Raw genomic sequence first — 10,403 nt, forward strand, 5'->3', positions numbered from 1 at the left:
GTCACCTTCCTATAAATGTCTCAATTTTTTCTACCATTTTCTAAATTGTAAGACATTGCTCCCCTCCCTCAAAAACGTCTGTTATGCCCCCACAAGTCCTTTGTCATATAACTGAGTTCCCCTCTATTTGTGTTCGTAGAACCTTCCTGAAACCTGGTTTTCACCAAAGGTAGTTTCTTATAGTTGTATTAAGTGAGTGTGCGGTTCATCCAGATTATTTGTACCTGGAGTTGGAGCCAAGACCAGTGAGTTGCTTATTACCTTAAAAAAAACCAAGGCGTTATATTTATAAACATTTGCTCCATTTGGCCTCGACATCTTTCACTCCAGTGCTTTAATCTACTGACTACTGGGAGTTCCCCTTCATTCAAGTCTGGTATATTACGTACTAGGTGCTAAATAAATTTTTTGGGTGTTCTCTAAAGAACATTGGTTATAGTGCCGTACTACTGAAGACAAGTCACACAACCTTGCACATTGGTGTCTAACGATGTATATAATCATACGTTGTAGATGTATACTGTAGACCATACATTTCATCCTTCGCTGGGTCCCTGATGCTGCAAAGCAATTCATAAGGGTAGTCACCTTTTCCATTTGTTGTTCCACATCTCTACAAATCTTTGTTCACTTCCATCATCACTCCCTGCCACAACACATGCACTTGTCTGGTAACTTGTTATTCATGAAGATAGTAAAAGCCAAGGCCATTTGACTTACATACCATAAATACAAACCTGTATTTACACTCATTGATTTAGACCAGGTGTTCTTTATAGCTCAGCTCTTTTACTATGCTCTGGAATCCCACCAACTCCTGCTTTTTTCATTTTTTCTTTTATAGTGCAAGTTCAGTTTTACAACAAAATTGAGAGGAGGTACAGAGAATTTTCACATACTCTGCTAACTAGAATGGTAATTCCTCCCCCCCCAACCCCCCCACTCCGGTTCAAGCCCGCTGACCTATGGCTGCTCACAGCAGCCCAGCTCCAGGGAGAGCGTTTGTTCACAATCTTAGCTGTAGAGGTTGCAGTTTACTGGCCCATGTGGGAATCGAACTGATGACCTCGGCATTAGGAGCACGGTGTTCCAACCACCTGAGCCACTGGGTCGGCCCTACTTTTTTTTTTAAACCATAGGGTTCACTCTCAGTGAATGTTCTGTGAGTTTGGATAAAAGTATAATGGCATAATCATCACCATACAGAGTGTTTCACCGCCCTAAGAATCCTCTTTGCTCTGCCTGAGGAGCCCCCACTCCCACTAGTGGGAACCACTGATTGTATTTTCTCCATAGTATTACCTTTTCCAATATGTCATAGTTGTGATCAGTATATAGCCTTTTCAGATCGTCTTTTTTCACTTGGTGATAGGCATTTAAGGTTCCTCCATGTCTTTCCATGGCTTGATAGCTCATTTCATTTTAGTACTGAAGAATATTTCATTGGACATACCAGTTTATCTGTTCATCTACTTAAGGACATCTTGGTTTCCAGGTTTTGGCGATTATGAATAGAGCTGCTGTAAACATCTGTGTGCAGGTTTTTGTGTGGATATAATTTTTCAACTCCTTTGGGTAAATGGTGAGGACTGCAATTGCTGGCTTGTATGGTAAAAATGAAGAAATTGCCAAACTATCTTCTAAAGTGGCTGTACCACTTTGCATTCCAACCAGTGATGTGTGAGAGTTCCTGTTGGTCCAATTCTTATCAGCATTTGGTGGTGTAGGATTTTGGTCATTTTAATAGGTGTGTACTGGTATCTTGTTTTAATTTGCATTTCCCTGAGAACATAACGTGGAGCATCTTTTCATATATTTAGATTTTATTTGCTAAAGTGTTGAGGTCATTGGCCCAGTTTTTAATTGGGTTGTTGAATTTTAAGAGTTTTTTTTGTATATTTTGGGTATACGAAGTCCTTTATTAAATGTGTCTTCTGCAAATGTTTTCTCCCTGTCTGTGGCTTGACTTCTAATTCTCTTGATAGTGTCTTTCACAGAGCAGTTTCTGCCTTAGTGGTCTCTAGATTATTCCTTTTGGTGTTGTATCTTTTCTTGTTTCTCATTCTTTTATTGACTCCTCTTTTCCCTCAGGATAACACTTGAACAGTTGGAAGTGGCATAAGGGGTAGGAATCAACAATGTTGCTTAGGTTTTACTTCTCCCTTTGGCTCAGAAGACCTTTCATAATCTGACCCCTATTTACCTTCCCAGTTTCATTTCTTGACATTCTCCCATGGTACTCAGCTCAAGCCCTCACTTCTCTCTGCCTAAACACCATATGCCCTTCCCTTACCTCTTTGACTTTGTAAACGTCCACTTCCTCAAACTTAACCAAATTTTAATATAGAGGTTATTTCGTTGTATGCATCCTTTAGTCTTCATGATAACCTTCAGACGAGTATGTGCTTTAGTTGCACCAGCTACTGAACTGTTACTGTTGCCTGTTTTTACTGGACTGCAACTTCCTTGGAGGCAGGCGTGTGTCTTGTCACTGCATTCCTAAAATCTAGCATGCTGCTGCATGGTACTTAAAGAGAGGCACTTAATAATTGTTGAATTCAACTAATAATTTGCCAGTAGTGGGTTGATTGATTTCTTCAAAACAGACTAAAGGTCCAGATAGACATGTGCCTCTATTTGAACTTTGTGCAGTTGAAGTCTGGCTCGGTCATTCTGTTCTTCTGAGCAGGTTCTTTAGCGGGTATTTATTGATTGACTAAAGAATAACCTTTTGCAATAGCAGAGGTCTCTTGCACAGAACTATTCTGAGAAACAATGTTGATGTGTGTTTTTCCAGGAAAAAACAAGAATTTTTGAGAAGTAACTTTTCCTATGAGATGTCTGCCAGAATAGAAAGCTCCTATTTGTATTCTGGAAGTTTAGCTCTCACGGTGAAAGATGAGCTGTAGTTTAGAATGGAGGTAGGCTAGACTAGGGATTGCAAACTGAAATTCCAGCAAGAACCAGAACAGTAAGCCGGTGAAGAGGGGTGAACTCATGGCCCTTCTAAATGAGGTTCATACCATGTGTAATGTTTGGTCAGAGGTGCCCGATTTCATTTTTCTGGAGAAGTTAGAAATCTTTTTCAAATTTGGCAAGAAGGTAGTTACGTTTAAAAAATTAAGGTGAAACACTACGGGGCCAAACATACCTGCAGGCCAATTCTGTGTGTTACGAGTGTGGGAATTCTTGGATGGAAGCTGATGTTTGTGGGAATTTATCTAGCAGCTGTCAATAGCAGGAAACCCAGATAGTCCCAGAGAGGAAGGTTTAATAATAGAAAAGCGGCAAATGATCTGTCAGTGTGATGTCTGGGGACAAGACTGGTGCATTTGAACCAGTAATTGGCCACTGGGATGCACCCGCAGGTTGTAGGTTAGAAGAAATACAGGCATTAGTGTTCAGCATCAGGATTTCAGCTCCTGGAAGGATTTTTGGGCAAATCAAAACCTCAAGAGGATTGAGATCACAAAAATAAAACTTCAGAACACAATGAACATGTTTGGGTGGGAGAGGGCATGTCTTGGAAATAGTCATAATAGGTGACTAAGTTTATTCTGGTGTTTAAAGAGGTTATTCTGCTCCTGGTTCATAGTGTCTGGAACATAGTGGGCCCTAAATGTTATAGTGAATAGGACCACCTCTATATTATCCTCAAAAACCGCTGTGATAACTTCCAGGATATTGACAAAGCATACCTCAGTCCTCTGTTTTTCATTCAGCAAATAGTGGAATCAAAAGGCAAAGGATTTAAGTCCAGTAGTTCATAATTACTAAGGGCATGTAATCTTTTACCTGGTTCCTAGACATTTGTTCATACTGTTCAAAGTTCATACCATTCCTTTTTTGAAAAGTAAATTTTTGTTTACAGTAATTGCATATCGCTTTTAAAAATTTAATGTGGATCAAAAATAAAAAGCAATAGTTCCCTGCCCCACCCCCAGTGATAGTCCCAAGGAAGAACTACTTTTTTTTTTCATTTTAAAAAATTTTATTTAAACAGCAAGATGCTTGACTTGAAGGTAAAACAATCTAGGCTTCATTTCTTTTAGAATAATTTATCTGTACTTAAAGACACATTGTCCTACATACAACAGCTTCGTTCAAAAAAGTTGTAAAATTGTCCTTGGTTTTACATTGATAAATGGAAAACATTAAAATTCTCCAATTGAACAAGGTATGCAAAGATTTATATGTTCTTTTTTATTTTTTTTGTTAAACAGAGCAAAATAACTTCCTGGAATATAAAAATAAGAGCTGAATGCCCATGCCACTAATGGAGAAAGGGTATTTTCACAGAAGCAGTATCTTATCCCATCCCATGTCTATTTGATGTCGATCAAAACATGCCATTGGCCATTTAGTTTAAAAAAAAAAAGCAAATGCTTGTGTATATATCAGTTACTTGATGTACAATAAAGGAATGGGGAGGAGGACACTATGCTGTATAGAGAAAACTACTGTAGCAGTCAGGATGCAGTGGAACCAAATTGCGGTTTCCTAATTGAGAATGCCTTGGTCTGGAGGAACTGAGTTCTGGAGTACAATAGCAGCTTCCCATTTTAGCAGACACCTCCTGTCTGCTGCTGGAACACATCAGTTACATCGTCACCATTTCCAACTGGGGGGGGTATTGGCTGCCTGTCAAATCATATCATATCTGACCTGCCTCATTGACAAACCCTGTCTTTCACTATTGGCTTTCATTAGTTTACTAAGTGGTGTCTGTGTTTCAATCTTAAACTGCGCCACAGAACCATCCTGCCCCTTCAAATTGGTGTGATCGTTGTTCTCAGTCTTGACTCCTCTTTTGGGCTTTTCATCAAGCTAGGCAAGCGCTGGAGTCTCCTCAGCTGCTGCTTCACAAAAGAGGTACCAGGTCTACACTGAACAATCATAAAGAACTACTTTTAACAGTATTTCTTTGGGCTTCACCTCAGTATATTTAAATACCATGTATCTCCAAAAATAAGACCTAGCCATACAATCAGCTGTAATGCGCCTTTTGGAGCAAAAATTAATATAAGACCCAGTCTTTTTTTTATATTAATTTTTGCTCCAAAAGACGCATTAGAGCTGATGGTCCAGATAGGTCTTATTTTTGGGGAAACACGGTATTTCTTTGAATAGTTTTCCTGTTTTATTTGTTAGGTTCTTTACTTCAGGGACATTAATTATTTATATGGTAGATGACTTTGCTCTTAATACTCATTATTTTTATAGTCCAGGACTTCCCCAAAGTCTGTGAACTAACATAAATTACAGTCTTGAAACAGTGATATTGGGGTAAGATAGCAGAAGCAAACCCAACCCAGTTCTCCAAGGAATAACGAAGATATAACCCCACTGAAGATAAGCTCACAATGTAAAATTACAAACATGAGAAAATCATCCAGGAGGAAGAGTTAGTAGACACTAGAAACTGCAGGGATAGACCCCTAAGAACATCAATAATGATTAAATACAGATTATAGACTTTGGTTGAAATGATTAAGAACATAAAAGAAGGAACACAAATAAGAAAACAAGACAATGCTTTGAAAAAAGGGCAGTGCTGCCGGCCCGGTAGCTCAGGTGATTAGACCTCCATGCTCCTAACTCCGAAGGCTGCTGGTTCGATTCCCACATGGGCCAGTGGGCTTTCAAACACAAGGTTGCCAGTTCAATTCCTTGAGTCCCACAAGGGATGGTGGGCAGTGCCCCCTGCAACTAAGATTGAACACAGCACCTTGAGCTGAGCTCCCGGATGGCTCAGTTGGTTGGAGCGCGTCCTCAACCACAAGGTTGCCGGTTCGAGTCCTGCAGAGATGGTTGGCTGTGCCCCCTGCAACTAGAAACGGGAACTGGACCTGGAGATGAGCTGCACCCTCCACAACTAAGATTGAAAGGACAAAAACGTGACCTGCAAAAAAAAAGTCCTGGAAGTACACATTGTTCCCCAATAAAGTCCTGTTCCCCTTCCCCAATAAAATCTTTAGGAAAAAAAAAGGGCAGACTTAGACAAGCACCAAAACTTGTATAAATGGAAATATATATTTCAATTTGATTAAAATTAAAGTATAATATATGGATTAAATAGTAGATTTGAACCAGCTGATAAGATCAGTGAACTATTAAATATTTAAAAATTGCCTAGAAAGTAGCACAGAGAGAGAGGAGATGGAAAAGATAAGAAATGTGAAAAGAATACATACAGTGCTGTCCAGTAGAAATACAATGTAAGATATATAATTTAAAATTTTCTAGTACCAACATGACAGAAAGTAAAAAACAGGTGAAAATAATCCAAACTATTTCAACATGTAATCAATATAAAAATTATGAATGAGATGTTTTACATTCTTTTTTTCATAGTGTCTTTAAAATCCTATGTGTATTTTGCTCTTGCACCGCAGCTCAGTTTGGATCAGCCACATTTCAGGTGCTCAGCCACATGTGGCTGGTGACTACTGTATTGGACAATGCAGGTCTGCATTTTACATCTGAAAGGATTTCCAGGAGAGGAGAGAGAGAGAGGAGGCCATATTTGAAGAGATAATGGCTGAGAAATTAAAGGAAAACATGAATCCTAAAGATTCAGAAAGCACAGTGAGTCCTCATCAGAATGTAAATTGTAACTTTATGTCTCTACCTTCAATGGAAAAACCAGTAATATTGGCTGTACATAGAATGTATCCATAAAAATAAAAGACAGACACACCTAGACTCTAGCTAGATGTTGTTGCCTCCTCTCACTTTTTTTTAAAAAAGAAAGAGAATATTAGGGAGCCATTAAAAACATTACACCACACTGAACCTTTCTTCTAAACATAATAAAGATTGGAAGATATTTGGAAATGGAACATGTCACATTATTCCAAGAATGGGGACTGGGGTATAGGAGGCCTCCTGGGAATGGAACTGGAAAGTAGAAAGTTGTTGGGAACTGAAGTGGCCTTCTCTGTAGGTGTTTAAATCCCCTTCCATGGTACTGCTGCTTCTCCCCACTCATCTCCTGAGTCCTTTCTGTCAGCTTGGCCCTGGGTGGTTCCAAGTGATAGATTTTGAATTCATTTCCCTTGGTTAACTGGCAGTCTCTCCAACCCCCAATTCCTGAGGTAGGAATTGACGGACCTGTGTCAGCCCCTTCACCAGCAGCCCAATCCAATCAGCAATGACTAAGGTGAACAGAGTCGCAGTGTGTAGGACATGGGCCTTTAGGGAAGCAGAAGGTTGTGGCAGGACAGATTCTAGCACTCACCATTCAACAAATATTCACTGAGTGTTTGCCATGTGTGCTAGCCACTCTTGTAGGAACTGGGACTATAACTATGGACAAGATTGACGAGGTCTCTGAAACCTTGTGGAGGGAGATGAGCTTTAAACAAGTGCAACAGTAAAATGTGTTAATGACTGTTAAGTCATAGAAAGGAAATAAACTGATCTGATGGTTACTGGATTGAAGGTATAGGAGATTACTTTTAATGGGATGGAATGGATGGAAATTATCTTTGAGCTGAAACACGAGGGAATATCAAGGCTTTGACGTGGGAAAGAACTCGACATGTTTGAGAAAAGAAAAGAACAAAAAAATACAAAGGAGCCAGCCAAGCAGAGCCAGTAAGGGGCAAAGCGTTAAGAGTTGAGGTTGGAGAAGTAGGCAGGGACCAGGTTATGCAACACTTTGTGGACCCCCGGACCCTCACAAGAATGTCAGATACACGCAGAGGAGTGAAGAAGCTCAGCAGGAAGGAATGGAGAAGAATGGCACAACGGTAAGACTGAACGGGAGCTGTTGGTGACCTTGAGAATGTCACATTCCTGGGAATGATGTACATTTACAGTACTAAAGTTTAGAAACACTGGCTACCTCTCAATGCAGTCAATGAAAGGTGGCTATTAGGCAGTAGCTAGTGATCCCCATGATAAGTTACTTTTCAGTGTAACGTAATGAAGATGCTATAGGGAAAGAAAACTCTTATTCACCATGTCCCCATATTATCTCCTATCCTTGCAACAACCTTGAGAAGTAAGTTCTGCTATCCCTGTTTTCCAGACAAGATCAAAGAAATTTTAAAACACGATAAAATCAGCAGCTACTATGTGGCTGGTCTGGAATTTGCAAGCAAGAATGGGACCCCCAAACCTGTGGTCCTTTTATTGCATTTTTCTGCTTGATGATGCATTTTGAAAGATTATGAAAAAGGTACAACTTAACGTTTTGATATCACCCTCTTGGACTTAGTGTGAAAAAAGGGAATGATCAATGGTGACTGGTATAATAAACCAGCCCTGTATGCCTGTTGCATCTCCCAGGAGATCCCTGTGTGGCTCCAAATAGTAGGAGCAGTTTGAGCTCATATATGTGTGTGTGTGTGTGTGTACGTATGTACACACACACACACACACACATATATATACGTACATATGTATGTATATGCACACACACATATAGATAACCATTAATTCGTAATCTTAAATAGTGTTAGAGAAGATAGTGTGAAACTAGTAACCGAGGAACATTTTCAGGAGAATAACTAGAGGTAATAATTAGCCTTGGTGGCAGTGGTTGGAGAAGACAGAGGAATCAGTTTAGGTACCTAGGAAATTGAACAGATGATGATCCTGTAATAGACGTGTTGAAGGACCTGATGTGGGTACAAACTACATCCATTCTTGGGGGGATCTCCGTTCCCTTCCCCTGGATAACATCTCAGGCAAATCTAAGTTTTAGGTCATTTGTCATGATTAAAAGTCCAGTCTATTTCTACTTGCTGCTCATTTTTACTGTCAACCTAAAACTGTTCTTCAAAAAATATAATTTATTAACAAACTGTTCAGTCGAGCCTAATCAAAGTTTCAATTTCATATTTAATTTAAAGCTTCACCCCTTTCTAACTCTCAGTTGAAATGATGTGTTTTGCTTATACTTTCATTCCTTTCTTTCTCCTCCCTCTTTCCCTCTGCTGTGTCTGGGTCTCCTCCAGCATGCAGGGGTGGAGTGGGTTTGGGGAGGGCAGAGGAGGAGGAGGGACTAAAAGAAAAAGAGTTAAAAAGTCTTTTACATGGTGAATGCCATCAGAGGCAGGGACCAGGTGCTGGGTCTCTCATGTTGGGAGCATTTCTGGGCTTTCTGAAGTCCATCCTTCCAACTTCTAGTAAGGTCCTCACTCTGGCAGGTGGCTCTATTGAGAAGGTCCTTTGAAGATGATCCTGGATAATCTACCTTTGCATCATCCATTTGGCCCATGCCAACCACAGTGGAGCCTGTCCCCTTGCTGCCCTTTCTCCTTGTCCTATTATGGAGTGTATCCACCAGCTTCCCTAATTCAGAATTCTGTGGGCTGAAAGTGGGTAATCACCTTGTCTGGTTCACCTCCAAACTTTCACCATGGTGTTTGCACAGAGGTGAGCTTGTAAGTTCCCACAGCCAGCAAGACGCACCGACTTGGGAGAAAGATCTGGCAGGCAACCCCAGTCTTTTGTAGTATTTCCTCTTTGTATGAGTGAGTACTCCGTCCTCTCCTGTGATTTCTTCTAATGAATTCCTTTTGAATGTTTGTGTCTCCCTGGTGGAGGCTGGAAGTGAATGAAGGTTACAGGACTGGCCTAATCACTTTTGAGCAAGTTTTTAGGGATGTAACTAGTAATTCTTCTTTAGAAGGTGGAGATACTTATGGCCTGTTGTTCTCAGCTTTGGAATTTCATAGCCCATTAGCATTCTGGTACAATATTAATTGCACATGAAATTGAGAAGGGAGGAATGCCTTTTTGAGCAAAGAAAAGTTCAATTTTACACTGAGATTCAAAGAATCTCAGAGTTAAGAGAAATTTAGGAGTCATTTAGTACAATTCCTTATCAACGTCATGAATCCTGTTTACAATAACTAGATGAGATGTTATTCAGTTTCCGTTTGAACACGTCTGGGAACTAGGAACACATTCCCTAACTTTCAGATCTCAGCTCTGTTAATAACTATATGAGCTTCACCAAGCCACTTAAAACTCCACTTCCTCATCTGTGAAAGGGGTGTAGATAATGTCTTCTTCACAGAACATTGTTGGGAAGATGAAAGGTGACAGATAAATAAATTGCCTAACTTAGATACAGAGCATTGCAATGTTTCCCTTTACAGGCCCCTTTAGGTGACAGCATATTCCATTTTTGGGTTGTCTTCACCAGGAGATCTTCCTCATACTGAACTCAGTCCTTAATCCCTTTAAGCTCAATCCTCAGTGGTTGCATACAATGTCAAGACTTTCAGGTATCTGTGATTTTAGTTGAAACAACTGAAGATATTGGAAAGAAAAATCCAGTTTTTCTTTTTTGAACTGGAGAATTTGGGTAGCTGTTAGACTTCTATATGACCCGCAAGAGGGATTTATTGAGTGCATGGGGCAAAGATGATATTTCACTTTCTAAC

General features: G+C 40.0%; 1 pseudogene; it reads right to left on the reverse strand.

Annotated features, from left to right (window-relative positions):
* Window positions 1-4,562: 4,562 nt before the first annotated feature.
* Window positions 4,563-9,229, reverse strand: LOC109457638 (small ubiquitin-related modifier 2; annotated as a pseudogene).
* Window positions 9,230-10,403: the final 1,174 nt, after the last annotated feature.

Source organism: Rhinolophus sinicus, linkage group LG15, assembly GCF_036562045.2.
Source record: "Rhinolophus sinicus isolate RSC01 linkage group LG15, ASM3656204v1, whole genome shotgun sequence".
Lineage (NCBI taxonomy): Eukaryota > Metazoa > Chordata > Mammalia > Chiroptera > Rhinolophidae > Rhinolophus > Rhinolophus sinicus.